Raw genomic sequence first — 15,839 nt, forward strand, 5'->3', positions numbered from 1 at the left:
GACAGACTATCATAGAAGATACCTATGATGCTCCATTCAAAAAGCATGTTAGAAGGACACCTTCTGATCAATTGCTTGTATCTTTTCCAAGCTTCATAGAGGGTGATGACTTGCATTATCTACCCTTCTTTCTTGCATAAAGAAGACCATAAAAGAGCATAAATCTCATTTGATCAGTACAATTCATGCATTAATTGATGAATATTATGGTACACTACTTTGAGATGAGTTGTGCTGAATTTCAGGTGAGAAAAGCATCAAAAATGGGGTAGAAGACAAACAAGAAGCTGGGCGTGTGAAACTGGCATGACACTTGAAGCAAACGCCATAAAAATGCACTGGCGTGGCGCGCCAGGAGCTGGGCGTGGCACACCAGTACTAAAGACCAGAGGAGAGATTCAAAGCATTCATATGGGCGTGGCACGCTGATACAAAATTCCAGAGAGCTACAACGGAGGACACAAAAGGGGCGTGGCACGCCAAGCTGGAAATGAAGAGCACGTGACACGCCAGAGCCACGCCAGCCACACGCCAGCTGAGAAGTCATGTTTATTGAGTGTTTTCTTTTCCCTCCAAAATGTAATTTTCCTTTTTTCACTTTTGTAATTCTTTTATTTTACTAGGACTAGTATAAATACCCCCAAGGAGTACTGAAGAAGGGGTTAAGCAGTCAGTTTTAGATCGACTTTTACGCTTCACTTTTGAGTACCTTTTGAGCTATGAGTAGCTAACTTCCCTCTCATTGAGAGAGGGAGCTCTGTTGTACTTGATGGATGAATGATAGTGATATCCCTCTTCTCTTCATCTTCTCTTTGATTTGCTAGAAGGAATTTTGTTCTTAATGCTTAGTGTTCAATTATCTTGGGAAAGAGATTGAATGCAATTGGGTTTCATGGGAACCTTGGGAAAGGAAACATGAAACCATGCTTGAAATCCCTTCTCACACTAGAGTAGAAACTGGGTTTTGGTGTTTGGATATGTGACATATAATCCTCCCTCTACTTGGACCTATGATGGTGTGTGGTATAATTAGGGACCAAGCATATCTCTCTTCATGAGCAATTAAACCAAGGAATTGGCTATTGATCAAGATATGAGAGATTGAGTCACCAAGGGATTGGGGCTCAATCAATCATGATTGCCAAGAGGTCAATGAGTTGCATGATTGAAGACGATATAAGCTAGACTTGATCCAAAGAGACAACATCACCCAATCTCAATGAATTTCCCCATTCTTATCTATCCATTTCTTTATAGCTTAATTTTACATTCAGCAATTCCCCATTCCCATTTACATTCAAGTCATTTATGATTCTACACTTTACTTTCTGCCATTTATATTTCTGCACTTTATTGCTTTTCTTTATATTCTAGTCATTTACATTTATGTCATTTACAATTCTGCAGTCTACAATCCTATTGATCTGCTTGACTAATTCATCAATCGATTAAAACTGCTCGAATTTGCCAATCTCTGTGGATACGATCCCACTCCACTGTGGGTTATTACTTGACGATAATTTTGGTGCGCTTTCCAAAAAGCCTAATTCACCAATTTTGAATGGGGTGTGAATTCCAGTCATCATGTTTTATGGCGCCGTTGCCGGGGATTGGCTTAAATTTGACAGTGATTAAATCAATTGGAGAGCTAGATTAAGCAATTTAAATTCCTTGTTATTTTATCTTTTTTTTAACATTTTTTTTATTTTTCTTTGAGTTCTATCTCTTTCTTTTTTGATTATTTAATCTTTTGTATTTTCACTCTTCTAACTATTTGATTAATTGCACCACTCACACTAACATTCACTCTAACAAGAGTAACTTCCTTATTCAATTTTTTCTTTCTTCTCTTGTTTTTCCTTGCTGGTTGTATGACAGGTAGAAGAAGCGGGGTTTTTTCTTCCTTTGATTCTGAACCTGAGAGGACCTTCCTTAGATTAAGGAGGGAAGCAAGAGGGAAAAGAGTTGTTGGTGCTGAGGAAGAGGAAGAGTATTTTGAAACAAACATGGAGGAGAACATGGAGAACCATCATGAAGAAGAAGCTTACAACCATGCCAGAGAAGGTCCAGTAAATCATGATGAGCAAGAGAGGAGAGTCTTAGGCTCCTACATCAACCCAAATCCAGAAAATTATGGCAGTAGCATCTTAAAGCCAACAATTCATACCAACAATTTTGAGCTGAAACCTCAGCTCATCACACTCGTTCAGAACAATTGCTCATATGGAGGAAGTTCCCAAGAAGACCCTAATCAACATCTCAGCACATTCTTGAGGATATGTGATACTATAAAGTCCAACGGGGTACACCCCGACATCTACAAACTACTCTTGTTCCCTTTCTCACTTAGAGAAAAGGCAGCAAAGTGGATGGAATCATTCCCCAAGGATAGCCTAACTACATGGGAGGAGGTCGTGAACAGATTCCTTGCAAGATTTTATCCTCCACAAAGAATCATTAGGCTGAGAGCTGAGGTACAAACTTTCAGACAACAAGATGGAGAAACACTTTATGAGGCCTAGAAGAGATTCAAAGATCTGACAAGAAGATACCCACCAGAAATGTTCAATGAATGGGTACAACTACACATCTTTTATGAGGGACTATCCTATGAAGCAAAGAAGGCTGTGGATCATTCTTCAGGAGGCTCACTCAACAAGAAGAAAACCATTGAAGAGGCCATAAATGTCATTGAAACTGTAGTTGAAAATGAGTATTTCTATGATTCAGAAAGGACTCAGAAAAAGGGAGTGCTAGAGCTCAACACTGTAGACGCTTTGTTAGCTCAGAATAAAGCAATTGCAGCTCAAATAGCAGCTCTAACAAAAAGGATGGAAGCTAACTAAGCCTCAGTTATTCAGGACCAAACTCCTCAACAAGAAGGGAATGCACCAGGATCTGAAGGTGATTGGGAACAAGCAAATTATGTGAACAATTTATCCAGACCACCATATGACCCACACTCTAAGACATACAACCCAGGTTGGAAGAATAACCCAAACTTTGGGTGGGGAAATCAACTAAACCACAACCAGGACCACAACAAGCCTTATTCATCAAATCAGCTTTTCAACCACAACCCCAACCATCAAACAGGGAACCATAGACCCTTGACGTGGCGGAAATTGGCTAATTAAGAATTGATATATGTTGTGCGTTGCAAGTATAGTTCTTAACCAACCAGAAATCTGCTTATCAATTTAGAAGGGTTGTCACAAAAATTAAAATTAAAATACTAGGAGTATGAATCCCAGGTCGTCTCCCAATGAGTTGCAGAAAGGTGTGCTATTTTATTAATCATATGTTTTCAAAAAGAGTTTGAGTTGAATAAATAGGAAATTAAATTGGAGAAATTAAGTCATTTAAATAAAGGCCTTGATTTGGAGTAGATTAGTTGGAAGTCCTATTCTTGTTGCAGTACTCTCAAGATTAATTGATAATTGAAGGTTGTTCTATTTAGGTATCCCTTACTAGGTAAGGGAAAGTTAAACAAGTTGGAATGCTGTTTCTATTCACAAGTCCCAATCCGCTTACTTGGAAGGACTGGTGTTAGTGACTAGAGAGCAACCCAACAATAAACCCAATTACAATTTCTCTTTTGAGCATTCCAACTCAAGGGTTCCTTTTAATCAATTCACCATCAAGTTAGGGAACTACTCGCTCATTGTGAATGTAGAACTCATAACATAGGAAAGGGAATTAAAGAAAGACATGATAAATAAAACTCAAAGGAATCAATTAAAAATAAAAGTAACTCTTGTATTAATAAATTCTAAAATAATCCAATAGTAAAATTGAGTAAATTAAAGGACATGGAAGAGTAAAGCCAAGTAAAGAAAACGAACTAGAATGACGAAGTCTTGATGAGGTAATAACTCTTCCCAATATCCTAATGCAAAGAGCAAAATAAAATCCTAAGAACTATCAATGTGTAGAGAGAAAACCTAGAGGAGGAGTAAAACTAGATCTAAAACTAAAAACTGTGTAGAATGAATGTTCTCTTGGTTTCTGCATGTTCTCTGGCTCTAGTCAGCTTTTCTGGGCCGAAAATTGGGTCAAAACAGGGCCCAAAATCGCCCCCAGCTGCTTCCTGGGCTTCCTTGCAAGTTGTGAAAATGGAATAGGAGTGGTGTCTTCTGCAGTGTCTGCACCTTTTGATGCTTCCTCCTGTGGTTGAACTTCTTCTTTTTTAGCTATATCCTGTATGTCTTCTTCCACTTCAACATCTTCTATTTCCACTACCTCTTCAGCCGAGGTGTGTTCTGGTGGGCTTGGCTCCTCCTGGTTCCTCTTCTGCAGTGTGGTTCCGGACCTTAGGGTGATGGCATTAATGCCACCCTTGGGATTGGGTAATGGTTGAGAGGGAATTCCACTGGAGCTCAAAGGCTGGTTATTGGAGTTATCATTGATCCAATCTGTGAGACAAGAGCTTACAAAGTAGCGTTCAGACCATTTAGAGTGGCATTAATGTTATTTTCCATGGTCTGTTGTCTCCAATCATTAGATTGTAATAAGTCATCATTAGTAGATGAAGAAGGATAGGTAATTTGAGAGGTCTGCTGTTGGGTATTCTGTGGTCCTTGGGATTGCCTCAGGTGAGGTGCTCTGTAAGGCTGGTACTGGTTCTGTTGCCTGTTGTTGTTATTATTCCACCTATGATTTCTCTGATTGTCTCTGCCTCCTCTGTTGTTGTTGTCCCTTCAATTATGGTTAAAATTTTCCTGCCATCCATGGTTGTAATTGCCATTTTGATTGTACCCTTGGTTGGGGCGGTCATAGAAGTTATGAGTGGCTGCCACGATATTGTCTTTCTGCTAGAGCTACAGACATTCATCAGTATAGTGGCTATAATCAGCACAGATTCCGCAAACTCTCTGTGGGACTAACTGTTGGTTTTACTGTGGTGGAGAAGGTTGAGCTTGCTGAACTTGTTGTTGATTCAATTGCATCTGCTTCAGCAAGTTGCTCATTTCACAGATACTTTGAGTTAGAGCAGCAGTCTCTCTGCTAGAGGATACTTCTGCAACGGCTTTTGAACGGCCTTGTTTCTGTCTGTGATTCCGAGTAGATTCAGCTAAGTCGCTGATCAATTGCCATGCCTCATCAGTGGTCTTGTACTTTTTCATAGACCCATTGCTAGCACTTTCCAATGTGGTCTTATCTTGGGGCCTCATGCCCTGTGTGACGTAACCGAGTAACACTATCTTGTCAATCATATGGCGGGGGCAAGCTTCCAGAAGATTATTGAAGCGCTCTCAGTATTCATAGAGAGTCTCGAATTTATCCTGAACAATCATGGAAATGTCTTTCCTCAGTTTATCAGTAACTTCAGCTGGAAAGAACTTTTCCAAAAATTTTCCTCTAAGTGTATCCCAGTTGGATACAGTTGCTGTGGGTTGAGTGTAGTACCACTCTCTCGCCTTTTCCTCAAGAGAGAACGGGAAGGCTTTTAGCAAAATAGAAGTTTCATCCGCACCATCACGCCTGACAGTAGAATAGGCTGCTTGAAAATCTCTCAAGTGCTTGATAGGCTCTTGAGCAGGTAAGGCATGAAACTTAGGCATCAAATTGAGCAGTGCAGTCTTTATTTCAAAGTCTGTAGCCACCGCTGGGTGATGTGCGTGAAACGGTTGCATTGTAAAATTAGGGGCTCCAGCCTCCTGGATAGTAACTCTCCTAGGTGCTGCCATGTCACCTATACGTAAATCAACCGAATCAGTAGAACGGGGGCTGGTTTCTTCCTCAAATGACGTTTCAGATCCGCCCTCTGAGAGGACTAACCGACGCCGAGGTTGCCTTATTCGTGAAATAGTTCTTTCAATCTCAGGATCGAATACTGGCAAGCTTGGATCAGGAAGTGAACGCGTCATCTAGCGAAAAAAACAAGCAGCTCATAGTAGCCAGATAAAATAAAATGCAAATAAATAAAATAACAATTAATAACTTTAGCACTCTATTGCAACTCCCCGGTAACGGCGCCAAAAATTAACGTGGTGGAAATTGGCTAATTAAGAATTGATATAAGTTGTGCGTTGCAAGTATAGTTCTTAACCAACCAGAAATCCGCTTATCAATTTAGAAGGGTTGTCACAAAAATTAAAATTAAAATACTGGGAGTATGAATCCCAGGTCGTCTCCCAACGAGTTGCAGAAAGGTGTGCTATTTTATTAATCAGATGTTTTCAAAAAGAGTTTGAGTTGAATAAACAGGAAATTAAATTGGAGAAATTAAATAATTTAAATAAAGGCCTTGACTGGGAGTAGATTAGTTGGAAGCCCTATTCTTGTTGCAGTACTTTCAAGAATAATTGATAATTGATAGCACGGAAACTTGTCTCTCAATAATTTTCCTTCGGCAAGTATACCGAATTGTCGTCAAGTAAAAACTCACAATAGAGTGAGGTCGAATCCCACAGGGATTGATTGGTCAAGCAACTTTAATTAGAGGAATGTTCTAGATGAGCGAAGCAGAATTTGGTTTGAGTGTTGCAGAAAATTAAATGGCGGGAAAGTAAATAATAGAAAATGTAAATGCTGGCAGTAAAGAGCTGAAAGTAAATGACGGAAAGTAAATTACAGAATTGTAAATGGGAATGGGGAGGATGCTCATAAAAGTAAATTGTAGAAATTAAAGAGAATGGGTAAGATCAGAAATGGGGGTTCATTGGGCTTAGGAGATGTTGCATTCTCCGGATCAAGTTCATTTTCATCTCTTCCTCAATCAATGCATTCATTGATCTCCTTGGCAATCTTAGGTGATCGAATTCCAATTCCTTGGTAATTCAATCTCTCAAATCTTGATCAATAGCCAGTCCTTGGTCTAATTACTCATGAGAAGAGATGAAGTGTGGCCACTGATTATACCACATGTATTTCCAAATCAAAGTATTAGGAGAATTATAAAATGGAAAACAAAGATGGAGAATACATCATGAAAACTAGAACTAGAAGTGCAGAGAAAGTAAATTATACAGAGAGTAGTTCTCAATTTCCCATCCCCCAAAAGCTTTTTCTAATTCAAAACTACCCCTATATATACTACTCTTCTGATCTTCTAGTTGGTTCTTTAAGTCTTGGATATGAGCCTTTGGATCTTGAGTTTGAAGCAGTTATACTCTTCAGTGGGCTTAGCTTTACTTGCAGAGAGAAAGTGTGGAGTAGGCAGGGTGTTTAGCTTAGGACGTTAGTGGCGTTAACGTTAAGTGAGAGTGTGGGTTCGAGAACGTTAGTGGCAATCACCTTTTTCACTAACGTTCCTCACCCAGGGATGATCCACGTTAACTTCAATGTTAATGGCATCAACGTGACCACTAACGTTGCCACTTGATCCTTCGCACACGTTATTGGGACTCGCCTTTTCCAATAACATTGAGAGTCCTCCCCCCTACGTTAGAGTTCACGTTAACTTAGTTAACGTGGCTCTTAACGTAGTCTTGCCAATTCTTCGAGGACGTTAGTGACACTTACCTTTGTCACTAACGTTCCAAGGTGCCCCTACTTCCCATGTTAGAGTCCACGTTAACTAAGTTAACGTGGCTTCTAACGTGGTAATGATAGCCATCTCCAACGTTAGTGACAAAGGTGAGTGTCACTAATGTTGGCTCATCATCCTATCCTCAACGTTAGCTTCCACATTAACTAAGTTAACGTGGAAGTTAACGTGGCTCATAGTGGCTTGTGGTGGTACATCCCAACGTTAGTGACAAAGGTAAGTGTCACTAACAAGCTCCCATTCCACGTTGGTGGTCACGTTAGTTAGACTAACGTGGCTGCTAACGTGGCTCTTTCTTGCTTCCTTTGTCCTGAAATCAAGCAATAAAGTGCATCAAAGTTCTAATCCACATCACGAGACATGCATCATCCAATTTCTCATCTAATTCATGCAAAATTCTCATGAAATCATGTAAAGTGCTCAATGTATGCTTAAATCAAGTTGTAAGTGAAATTCTTCCCAAAACTTGCTTATTTCCTAAGAAAATGCATGAAACTACCCTAAAACAGTAAAGAAAAGGTCAGTAAAACTGGGCGAAATGCCCTGGCATCACAACACCAAACTTAAAGCTTGCCTGTCCCTAAGCAAGTACTGGAACAAGAGAATGATGAATGGAATGCCAAGAGGAATGAGTCATTATTGTGGAGGTCATATCCTTGGTTTTATGGTGGTTTCATGCATAGCAACTTAAGTTCATTCCTTCACTGGCTTTCAGACCTTTATCATGTCCTGGAATACTCACTTGATTGCACCCTATGAGACTCTTATTCATTGATCCTTTATTGTTTTCTGGCCTTATTTGTGTTCTTAGGCTAAGTGCTCTGTGAGGGGGCAACTCTTTAAGATAAGCTTTCAGCCAGCACTCCCGAACCAGTTGGTTCAAGGTGCTAGGTGTTAAGACACCCCTAAGGACTTACTCCCTCAAGTCTCTTTCCCCCATACATACACACCACAGGCACATGGTTTGTTATTTCCTTTCTTGAGACCTTGGTGTCCAGCACCTCTTTGGGTTACTAAATGTTCTGTAGCAAGGTTGCTTTTGATAGTGGATTTTTAGTTGATAATCCCGGGTTAGTTAACCCAAGTTACCGAGTGATGAAGCACTCCTACGAACTTATTCATCCAAGCAGATCCTTGGTACAGGAGCACCACAAACACATCTCTCAAGTTTCAAACCCTTGGTGCCTAGCCTTATTCTTTTTTAACTTTTCTTTCTTTTTCAACTCTTATTGTTCTTTTCCCCTTTTTCTTATTAGGATCTTGTTATTTAGCTAGTCTCATGGGGTGTGTTTCAAGCATATGATTCAGGACAGATAGTTGTCTTCCCACCCTTGTTGGTGAGCCAACTTAGCTAACTTATGACCACATCACACACTAAAGAACTTACTCCAGAATATGAACTCCACTCTGGTCTTTGATAACAAACATTCTCTTTTTATTTGATTTAAAAGGAGACAAAAAACACAATAAGCAGGATGGAATTGAAAATAGGCAACTTGACTAGTAATCATAGACCTATGCAATAAAAAAAAAAAAAAAACTTAAAGACAGAATTGAAAATTTCTAAACTACCATGGATATGTTCTATTTCATACATGATTTTCCTTATTTAAAGCTTGAAAAAGATGGAACAAAGAAGAAACTCCACCACCTTTTACTCATGGGGTTGCCCATGCTCTTCCCCTTGCTTGTCCTCTTTGTGTTTCTCTTGAGTGCTTGTACTCCCACTTCCCTTGCCTTTTCCAATCAACTTCTTCCAAAAAGCAGCATCTTCCATCTTCTTTTTTAGTGTTTCCTTCTGCTGTTTCACCTTACTTTCTTCTTGTTCTATAAAATCTTTTTGGACCTCATCATATGTAGGGATGGCATAGTGCAGATTATGCATATGACTAGACATGTAGTTCAACTTGGCTTGAGTGTTTATGTTGAACTCCTCCCTATGTAGTTGCCGTCCTTCATTAAGTACACTAAACTCATTGAATGCCTTCGTCTGAGCTAGCTGGCATTGGTTGAGTTCTTGAAGGCGCTTATCTTGACACTCTTGCCTTTCAGACACTTGATTGATGGCTTGAGTGAGCTGGGAATAATGTTCCATTTGCTGTTTCTACCACTCCCCTTGTTGATTCATCCAATTAGAAAGGAGTTCTTCTTGACGATCCATCCTTTGAGCTTGAATATGCAGTTGTTGTTCTTGTCCCTTCATATAACTCCTTGCTAGTTCCTTAATGGCTCCATGAATGTGATTCAGGTTTATGTTGGTTGGGTCATAATATTCTCTTTGTTGGTGTTCTTCCTGATGAGATTCTTCTTGGTGGGCTCCTTCTTTTGTTTTCGCTTTCCTATTTGAGGTCTTCTTTGTTGTTGGACGGGCGTAGTATAGATCAGATGCTGAAGTGTAACTAACCTCCCAGGGTTCACCCAGTCTGGGTTGCTATCCTCGAAGACTACCTTGGCCTTTGTACACAATCTGAGAATGGTGCTAGGGTACCAAAGCCTGGCACCCGAATCAACCTTCTCAACTGACTCTTGAATCCCCTCAGCTATGAGTTCATGCACATTGATTTCTTCACCCTGTACTAGGCAATGTACCATAGTCGCTCGATTAATATTGACCTCTGAATTATTTACAGCTGGGAGGATAGACCTCCTCACGAGTTCAAACCATCCCTTGGCTTCCGGGCAAAGGTCTCCCCTCTTGATGAACCTGGGTCTCTTATCCGCATACCTTTCCCAATCAGCTTCTATGACACATATGTCCGTCACTATTTCTTCGAGTTCATCATTGTCAGGGCTCTTACTTATCCTTGCATGATAACTAAGCTCATCAAAATGTGGTGATTTCAGCTGAAGAGTTCTTGTTATAGCATTTGGGCTGAAGTCCACCTCTCTTCCTCTTACGTAACTTTTGAAGGTTGGGGCCTTGGTTTTGTCTTCTCTAACCACATTTGCATAGAACTCTTTGATGAGGTTTGCATTGATCTTCCCCTCTGGGTTCATGAGCCTTTGCCACCCTCTTTGTTCAATTTTCTCTCGAATCTGTGGGCATTCATCCTCGTTGATTTGGAATGTTAACTCAGGTAGTATCTTTTTGAGCTTTATCCGCTCAAATTCCTGTTTATAGAATGCAATTTTAAATCTCCTTTCATCGAAAGGGATGCTCTCCACCGGTTCTTTCCTCTTTTGCCCCTTGGAGCTTGATGATGCCATAAGTAGGAGTTGATGTGTGAAGGTGGTGGAAGGTATGGATAGATGAGGAATTCGGTTGATTAGGACAAGGTGTGATGAAGGAAAAGAGTGTTTGGTTTCGAGAATGAGAAGTGTGGGGAGTGAAATTGGAATGTTAAGGGTGTACTTAGTGCGAATCACTTATATAGGGAAGTGGTGTGTGGATGAAAGGTGTGGATCGATGGGGTTGGTGTATGATGAACGGATGTGGTTCTGCAGAGGATGAGCACAAGGATCATCATCTTTATGAGGGAGATTGGTTCGGTCTTCAAGGGTCTCATTCTTTCAATGTTGCATGGCACATTTCCCAATGCATTTCCCCTTGAGACACATGTGTATTCTCCCTTCATGAAGTGGCCGAACCCTCCTCATTTAATTGTCCACTCAATTCACTTCAATACCCCTTTCTTCCCTCCTACAAAATAAAAGAATTGTGATTAAAATGTGTGGAAAATGGCGGCAAAATTAAAAGAATAACTACTTTTTAAAGTTTTTGTTTTAACTAACTAAGTGCCATTCAATAGAGCAAACAAACTGACTAACTCAACATCTATGTATGCAACATTGGCAACACCAAACTTAGTTTGGTGCCGTGTGGTGTAAAAGATTTGTTCAAGGCCCCTAAGAGTGACATGATATGGGTTACGTTGATGTTCTCTTAGTGTGCCTTGAACACCAAACTTGTTCTTCACTATATGTTGCACACAAGGATTCATTCAAGTCCATGTCAAGTTGATTTGAAATCCCTGAACCTTGCATTATTAACTACTTTTAAAAGCATGTAAAACATGGGTTGCCTCCCATGAAGCGCTTCTTTAGCGTCACTAGCTTGACGTTTTGCCTTTGTCATGGTGGTTGGTAATGCTTCAGATCTTCCCCTTTTGCAGTAGACCTATATCCATTGGCTTCATCAAGGATCTCCACATGTTCTAGAGAGAGAACTCTGTTGATGGTAAAGACCTTAGGTAGCTGAGATGGGATAGTGGGGAGATGAGCTGGAATTTCTGGGAAGTAAGCTGATATTACTTTATCCCCTGGAGAGAAGTCCTCTGTAGGGATCTTCTTGTTCCTCTACCTCCTTGGTACCTTCTTCTTTGTCCCTTTTGATGTTGCCTTGCTCTTTGTGACCTCCTCTTCTAAGGAAATTTTGTTACTAGTCTCATATGACTCTGGTGGTTTAGGTTCCTCCTTATTTTTCTTAAGCTGTGACAGCTGCTGATTGCCTTGTTCTTCAACCAAGTGGTTTCCCAGAGGTGTTGGTTGTGCTTTAGTGCTTGCCTCTTTCCTCAGTATCTCATTATGATCTGTTTCTTGTGAGAGTTTGAAGACATTGAAGCTGAGTTGTTCATCATGGATCCTCAAAATTAGCTCCCTTCGCTCCACATCTATGAGTGCTCTAGCTATAGCTAAGAACGGTCTTCCCAATATGATTTGGTGAGTGTGACTTTCTTCTATGTCCAAGATGACAAAGTCTGTGGGAAGGAAGTATTTTCCCACCTTTACCAGCATATTTTCAACCACTCCTACTGCTTGTTTTTGAGTTTTGTCAGCCAGCCTGATAACTACATCTGTAGGTATTATCTCATTGATCTGTAGCCTTTTCATTAGGGATAAAGGCATTAAGTTGATGCTTGCTCCCAAATCACAGAGTGCTTTATCAAACATTGTTTCTCCTATGGCACAGGGGATGTGAAAACTCCCTGGGTCCTTCCTTTTTATAGGTAACTCTGGTTGAATGAGAGCACTGCACTCCTTATTCATCACTATTGTTTGTCCTCCCTTTAGTGAGCTTTTCCTGGTCAGCAGCTCCTTCATATACTTAATATATGAGGGTATTTATTGGAGGGCCTTGATGAATGGTATGTTTACATGGAGGGATGCAAACAGGTCAAGAAACCTTGAGTATATTCTCTTCTCTACAGCACCATTGAGTAATTGGGGAAACGGTGCATAGATTTTCAGCAGCTCCTTCTGTGTCAGCTCTTTTTGTGAAATTTTGGGTTCTTGGTGATCCTTTTCCTGTTTCTCTGCTGATGTCTCTCCAAGTTGTTCTAATGGCTTGTTTTTCTTTTCCTCAGTCTTCTTATTACTTATAGTAACCATCTTGTAATCTTCCCATCTGACTTTCTTTGCTTCACCTCTCGGATTTTTCTCTGTGTCACTTGGGAAGCTATCAGTAGGTTTGGAAATATTTTCAGATAAGTATCCCACTTGAAATTCCAGCCTCTTGATGGTGTCCCCCTAGTTCTTGATACTAGCTCGCACTTCCTCTTTGAATACCTTATTATCTTGAATCTCTTTGCATATGCCTTAGAGCAGAGTCTCAATTTTGGAGAGTCTTTCTTCAGATGATGGTGAGTTGAGAGTGGATGGGTGAGTTGGGTCATTTTGGTTTTGGTATGGATGTGGAGAGGTGTTTTTAGGGTGGCTCTGTTATGATCTCTGTGTGGAATGTTGGTGAGCTGCATGGTTGTTGGGGTTGTGACGTCTCTGATCTTGGCTTTGATCTTGTTGATTTTCCCACCCAAAGTTTGGGTGATTCCTCCAACCAGGGTTGTACGTTTTGGAGTAAGGATCATGGGTCTGCCTGGATGAGTTTCCAATGTAGTTGGCTTGTTCTTGCTCCTCCTCTGCCTCAGCATTCACTCCCTCTTGGGTTGCTGATGAGGTGGTGATTGCTGCCACTTGGTTCCTCTCCATCTTCTTGGTGAGGTCAGCCAGCTGCTTGGTAATAAGCTTGTTTTGGGCCAGCAGTGCATCCACATTATTTAGCTCCATCACTCCTCTATTGTTGCCTCTTTCAGAAGCATAGAAATAGTCATTCTCTGCTACAATCTCAATGACATCTATGGCTTCTTCAATGGTCTTCTTCTTGTTCAGAGATCCCCCGGATGAATGGTCTACTGCCTTCTTTGATTCATAAGAGAGGCCTTCATAGAAAATGTGTAGTTGTACCCATTCATTGAACATATCTGGTGGACACCTTCTTGTCAGGTCCTTAAACATCTCTCATGCTTCATATAGAGTCTCACCATCCTGCTGCCTGAATGTTTACACCTCAGCTCTCAGCCTGTTGATCCGTTGAGGAGGATAGAATCTTGCCAAGAATTTGTTCACCACATCTTCCCAGGTTGCTAAACTCTCCTTTGGGAAGGATTCCAGCCATTTAGATGCCTTGTCCTTAAGTGAGAAAGGGAACAGAAGTAGTCTATAGGTGTCAGGATAAACACCATTAGACTTCACAGTATCACATATCCTCAGGAAGGTGGTTAGATGTTGCTTGGGGTCTTCTTGGACACTTCCTCCGAATGAACAATTGTTCTGAACAAGGGTGATGAGCTGTGGCTTTAGTTCAAAGTTGTTGGCATGTATGGTTGGCCTTTGGATGCTGCTTCCACAGTTTCCTGGGTTTGGGTTGATGTAAGAACCCAGAACTCTTCTCTCTTGTCTAGCCTGATGCGCTAGACCTTCTCTGCCATGGTTGTGAGCCTCTTCTTCATGATGGTTCTCCATGTTTACTCCTCCTCTTCCTCAGCACCAACTACTCTCTTTCCTCTTGCTTCCCTCCTTAATCTAAGGAAGGTCTTCTTAGGTTCAGAATCAAAGAAAGTTGAAGCCCCGCTTCTTCTCCCTCTCATACAACCAACAAGGCACAAGCAAGGAAATATATGCATAAAGTACTCTTGTTAAAATTGTTGTTAGTGTGAGTGATGCAATATATCAAAAAGGAGTAGGGGAAAGGGAGGAAAATAACTAAAACTAAAAGTAATCAACTCAAACAGAAATTTAAATCAAACAAAAGAAAAATGCTCAATCTAGTTATCCTCCAATTTAGTCATTGTTGATACAAAATCAATCCCCGGCAACGGCGCCATAAACTTGATAGCACGGAAATTTGTCTCTCAACAATTTTCCTTTGGCAAGTATACCGAATTGTCGTCAAGTAAAACCTCACAATAGAGTGAGGTCGAATCCCACAGGGATTGATTGGTCAAGCAACTTTAATTAGAGGAATGTTCTAGTTGAGCGAAGCAGAATTTGGTTTCAGAGTTGCAGGAAATTAAATGGTGGGAAAGTAAATAGCAGAAAATGTAAATGCTGGAAGTAAAGAGCTGAAAGTAAATGACGGAAAGTAAATTGCAGAATTGTAAATGGGAATGGGGAGGATGCTCATAAAAGTAAATTGCAGAAATTAAAGAGAATGGGTAAGATCAGAAATGGGGTTTTATTGGGCTTAGGAGATGTTGCATTCTCCGGATCAAGTTCATTTTCATCTCTTCCTCAATCAATGCATTCATTGATCTTCTGATGCCAGGGCATCTTGGCCAGTTTCACTGACTTTTTCTTTACTGTTTTTAGGATAGTTTCATATATTTCTTTAGGAAATAAGCTAGTCTTGGGTAAATATTCACTTATGCCTTGATTCAAGCATACATTGTGCATTTTACATAATTTAGTGACAAATATTATGTTGCATTACTCATGACTTGGACTAGAGCTTTGATGCACTTTATTGCTTGATTTCAGGACCGAAAAGGAAGCAAGAAAAGGGGAGGTAACTTGCAAGATTAATGAGAAAAGTGATTGCCAATAACATTCTCAAAAAGCCATCAATGCCCACGTTAGAGAGTCACGTTAACTAAGTTAACGTAAACTCTAACGTGGAGAAGAGAAGTTGAGCCAACGTTAGTGACACTTAACATTGTCACTAACGTTGGCAATTACTCATAAGTGGCCACGTTAGAAGCCACGTTAACCTAGTTAACGTGGCCTCTAACGTTAAGGGGGGAAGAGAAGCCAACGTTAGTGACACTCAACATTGTCACTAACGTTGGCCTATGGTGCAAAGTACCACGTTAACTCCCACGTTAACTCGGTTAACGTGGGAACTAACGTAAAGGATGAAGAGTTGTCGACAACGTTAGTGACACTCAACATTGTCACTAACGTTGAAGCAACCACACAACCCCCAAGAGTCACGTTAACCTCCACGTTAACTTAGTTAACGTGGAAGCTAACGATGAGGAATGAAGGATGAGCCAACGTTAGTGACACTCAACATTGTCACCAACGTTGGGATGGCTAAAGATGGCCACATTAGAAGCCACGTTAACCTAGTTAA

This window comes from Arachis ipaensis, chromosome B09 (genome assembly GCF_000816755.2).
Source record: "Arachis ipaensis cultivar K30076 chromosome B09, Araip1.1, whole genome shotgun sequence".
NCBI classification, from domain to species: domain Eukaryota; kingdom Viridiplantae; phylum Streptophyta; class Magnoliopsida; order Fabales; family Fabaceae; genus Arachis; species Arachis ipaensis.